The sequence below is a fragment of the Tupaia chinensis genome, unplaced genomic scaffold (genome assembly GCF_000334495.1).
Source record: "Tupaia chinensis unplaced genomic scaffold, TupChi_1.0 Scaffold000600_1, whole genome shotgun sequence".
NCBI lineage: Eukaryota > Metazoa > Chordata > Mammalia > Scandentia > Tupaiidae > Tupaia > Tupaia belangeri.
This window is the reverse complement of record NW_006160117.1, coordinates 3,318,170-3,323,690: the sequence shown is the minus strand read 5'-3', so window position 1 is coordinate 3,323,690 and position 5,521 is coordinate 3,318,170.

Below are 5,521 nucleotides of genomic sequence, written 5' to 3'. Positions count from 1 at the left end.
AAAAGCAATCTTAACTAGCAAAGTTTATAAAATGTAAGATCATGTGGGCATTGCTAGAAGCTCTCGGGGGCCTTGGAAAAATCAAGAAAGTGCATAGTCTTAAAGCTATAGAATCCTTAGAGACATGGAAGACCTGTTTCTGTCAGATGCCCGTAACTGTTTTTCATGCACTGCTGATACATAACCTAACCATGACTGGATTTTTTTGGTCTACTTTATTTTTTTCCTTTGACCTAAATGTTTCTTTAGACCAACATATCAGTTCCTAAATATGTCCCCAGTATTCAGTAATGAAGTAATCAAAGGGTTTAACATATATACCCGAAGGTGATCCAAGTTCCAAAGGGCCCCTCATCCCTAGGCTAAGAAAAATCTCAGAATCCCTGATTCCTGAACTCAGTGTTAAGTGTCCATTTCACATGTATTTCACTAAGTTCAGTATATCTCTTACGTCTTGTGTTTTTTAAGTTGAAGGTTTGGTGAAAATCTATTCCCTTAGATTAGGAAAACGCAAAGAGCATCTCATTTTCAACCATCCTCTGTGTTCTATAACTAATTATTCAACTGAATTGCCCTGGGAGATAACGTTCCTGTTTACTGGAACTGCTCTCCCTGAGCATACTTTTCCACAAACCCAGTCTTTTGTTTATTCACCAAGAGTCTACATGCAACACATTTTCTGTATCTTTGGTTTGCATTTTTGGATTGGTTTACTCTGGTGACTCTGAAAATTTGGTTTCAAATATGTGCCCCTGCTCCTTTTGTTCTAGAAATATTCCTGAATAGCCACAAGCCAAAACAAGAAAGTAGATTGAAACACTGAGAAATTCAAGGCAAATACTCACCCCAATGCCACTTGAAGTACTGAAGTGTATGTATGTGTGTGTCTGATTTATTAAATATTTGTTTTGCAATTCTCATAACTTAAGGAATGGTGGAAGAATAAAGATATCAACCATGTTTTTAAGAACTAAAATGAAAATAATATGTAATAGTGACTTCTGATAGTGAAAGTGTGTTGGTAGCTATATTGAAATACTCTAAAGTACTTTGTTTTGTAAAAACAGTTAGGTCTATAGGAACCAAATATTTTTTCTTTAGACAAGTGAACAAATAAGAAATAAATAGATATAAATGCTTTCCAACAAGATAAATATTTTCTGACCTTATATAAGTGAACCAATAGGAAATAAACCCCTCTTTCTGATTCAATAGCAATGGGGACAATTAGTCATAATAGAGGAAGATCATTCTAGGAGGATTAAATCCTGTTCATGTATTAGAAATAATGCATTGTGTAACCTGCTTGTTCAGATCATGCTTTGAGACTGACAAAGGTTTCAGAAAACCTAACTATAATGGTTTGTCTCCTAAAGATTCATGTTTTTAATTTAGTCCCCATTGTGATGGAGTTTGAGAAATGAGGCCTAGTGGGCAGTTTATTGGATCATGAACGCAACTTTATCATGAATAGATCAATGATGTCTCACAAGATCCAGTAAGTTCTAACTGTCATGAGAAGGGGTTAGTTTTCATGAAAGTGGGTTGTTATTAAGGTGAGATCTGCTGTCAGTCACGTTGTAGCCACCAGACTTGTAGGTCAATAAACCTCTATTTCTTTATAAATCACCAGTCTCAATGCAATAACTGACTAAGACAGAAATCAAAGTGAGAGCTCCAAGAAGATAAGCCATGGAGAAAGAAGAGTTACTACCAATAACGTGTCCTCAATAAATAGATCTCTGTTTCAGTACCCCGAGAATTACGAATCAGTATTCATTGACCTATATGGGTGAGCTGAAGAATACTGAGATATGTTGCAGTTCTGCTTCTTTTCCTCCTATTCACATCCAACCATCTTCTCCATTATATCACTATAGCTTTATTTTTTACAAAGAAACTAAATCAGGAACCTTTCTTTCTCTTAAATTTATGAGACACAACACTTAACTTTCGATATTGAACATGTTGAAGTCAAGTTTATATAATCTATGATAATGAGAAATTTACCTTTTAATGTCACATGTTCTTTGTAGTATAGTGTGGTCATACTTCCCACATGGAATCTTAGGGTTCCAAGATGAAAATAGCAGAAACTGCCATAAAGAGATGAAATTATCTATTTAGTATTTTTTTCCAGTGTCCCTGAATGAGTTAATTGTGATAACCAAGACATATACATATCCAAGTTCTTAGAGAAATACGTAGAATTGTTTGTAACATAACAATAAACTCTTCTATGATAACCTCAGAAATTACAGTCAAAACCACAGATAACTAGCAAGCGCACTCCAAGATATTTACAACTTAAGAGAATATAGAGGAGCATACAGAATAAGTAGTAATGTAAAATGAGAAGGTATTATGTTTCCTTCTTCTCTTTATTTTTTGCTACATAACAAATCATTATACAACTAGTGGCTTATTAAAACAATTTATTATTGTTTACTACAATATTATAGGTCAAGAATTTGGGCAATATTTCTGCTCCACAATGCTCTGGTATGGCCAATCTATAGAATTTAGCTGACTGAGCTGGTCTAAAGGATCCAAAACACTTTTGTTCACATGCCTATCAACTTGGTAGGGATCACTGGAAGGCTGGGTTTAGTTGGGTCTGCTACCTCATCAATTTGGTTTTGCATTCATTCTCCCAACAGGGTAGTTAAATTTCTTACATGGCAACTTTGTGCTCCAAGAGGTGGGAAGCAGTAATTGCTAGTCCTTCAAAAGATTAATCCTGGAACAGGGCATAGTATTACTTCTAGTATATACTATTGATCAAAGCAGTCACAGGCCATTCCACAATTAAGGGAAGTAAATGTACACTTTGCCTCTCCATGAGAAATGCAACAAATAAAAATGTGTGGCTGTCTTTAATGTACTACACCTTTCTTTAGTAGAGGTCGCTCAAGTCCCAACTTTATCTGCAGAACTTGGAATTGTGATGTCCAAACCATTTGGTTCACAAAGCCAAAAATCTGTGAGGATGGCCCTACCACCAAAGACTTTAGAGCTCTAGCACTGATTATAAAAGCCTTAGTCAGAGCAGCAGGTGGTGTGGTGGCTGGAGTGCTGGACTCCCACATGGTCTACTGCTGTTTGAGTCCCATATCTAGCAGCTTGCTTCCTCACTCTCCCTTTCTTTCTCTCTCTCTGTCTCTCTTTGGTCAAATTAAATAATAATAATAAATAAAGTGAAATAAATAATTATTAAAATCAATCAATCAATCAATCAATCAATAAAAACTTTAGAGCTGGTTAAACCTGAACTGCACTATACCCAAACACTTATAAACAAAGGTACTGCTCTATTTATTCTGAGAGATGAACTGTGATAGGGGAAAGTGAGAGATCATATGGCTTTTGCCTGGAAATGTTAGGAGGTAAAGTTTAACTCTCCATTTATAATAATAAATGAGAGAAACTGGAAAGGATCCAGAGATGATCAACTGAAGAGATTAAAGGATAGGAAATTATTTCCCTGAACAAAAATAAAGGAGTTCAGGTTACTGAGCCACAACAAAGGAAACTATTCAAGCTTAATAGTTTCAAGTATGAGAGAGGATATCCTCAGTAGGAAATTAAGCATTTGCTCCACTTAGAAAGAGCTGTAGTAAGAGGAAATTACTTATGTTGAAAGAGATATAATGATAGAAGCTTTCTGTCTATTACAGAATCAAAGAGCTTGAAACCAGATATTTTAAAAGTAAAGTAGATTTTATTGATTCTTGGAATTAGTGCATTACTATTAACTTTACTACTTAAAATTTATGGGACAAAATAAACTAAGTAACAGATTAACAGAAGAAGGAGATTAATATCACAAATGTGATATACTCCCTGATATTAGGATGCTTTGTCAAGTAAATATATGCCAAGTGTTGGGTTGTTGGGAAAGTCATGACATTTTTCTGTTTTCCTATGCAAAAATGTGTTATAACTTTTCTGACAACCCATTAAATACTTAAAGGTTACAGAGAATTTATGAACATGTATGAGATTCTACCAGGGGATAGTTGCTCTGAGTGGGTCGTCCCAAGTCATAGTTATTTTGTCACTGTGGAATAGTCATTCTGTCTTTCTTTAGTTGCTTCAGAGGCTTCCTTGACTTTGGTTATAGGAAGAGCTATGAAAAGGGGAAAAAGGAAGAGAACTTCCCCTGAATTCATCATAAATACTCTCCATTAATTTACTTGACACTATAAACTATAAAACACCCATTCACCAGATAAGAACTATGGGAAGAGAGGGTTGCCAATCATTAAAGCAATTATGAAAATGATAAATAGGAAGAAATGGGGATAGACATATCCAACAGATATCCCTTCTTAGAACATGCTGAATTGGTTGCATCTTGACATCTGAAGAAGCCCCAAACCTCTCCTCATTCAATATCAATCTCTTTTTTGCTTTTGGCACACTCTAGTTTGCATCCTGTTTCTAAGTTTTTAAGTTATAGAAACATTCACTTACTTCCCCTCCCCCTCCCCTAGCCCTTGCTCTATGGATACCCTTGAATCATCACCTAAAAAAGTGAACGGGGGAAATTATAATGCTTTTTAGAGGTAAGGAATGGAACAAAGTGTTACCGAACTCAAATCAGGTTCACTGGTCCAAACACTATATAACCAAGTCATGGGTACATGGTGTGATGAAGGAAAGTACAGTTTTATGGCAAAGCGCAAAGCAAGGAGAGTGGGCAGCTCATGCCGAAAAGACCAGGTCTTCCGGAGATATTCCCCACATGCGTTTTTAAGGGCAAAATTAGGGGCAGAGGTCCCAAGCACATGATCAGTTCGGTGATTGGTTCAAGAGGGTGTGATCATGTGATCATCTCGTGGGCTTTCTTGATTGGTGAGGCCTTAGATAATCAAATTTCTCTTCAGGTTTCTGGAGCCATTCAGCCTGGAGGCTTTCAGCTCACAACCAGCAGTTTCTAGCCTACAAAACACCTTACATATTGAAATGAAAATCTTATCTTTCCTCTAAGAGAGTTTTAGAGGTCAAATGGCCCTCATTCATGGCCCATGTTGGTCACTATCATAACCAAAGTGGGGAGAAAATGTTCTGAGTGTACTTGCATTCCTAAAGAACCATTGGTTATCAGTTAGTTAGTGGTTTTAGGATACAAAATGCTCTGTACATTTCAGGTTGAACCATTAGAAAATTACCATTCTTTAAGGTTCCAAAAAGTTGAATCTTGGCAAGTCATATATCATTCAGACTAAACATACTATATTATACTATAATCCTTATTACAATTCTGAAAGGAGGATTTTGATAACATTCTTATACAAAACACATTCATTAAAACTGAGGCCCTGACCATCTAAATAACCTGTTGAAGATCATGCAGGTAGTAAAAAGAGGAGCCATTATATGAAGAGTTTTATTAAACTCCAAAGCTCTATCTACTATCCCACACCTATTGGTATTTTTTGTTTTTTAGATTTTTTGCCATAGGGCATGTGTGCTCACCAGAGAGACAGAGAGGGAAAGAAAGAAATTAACCCCTCCT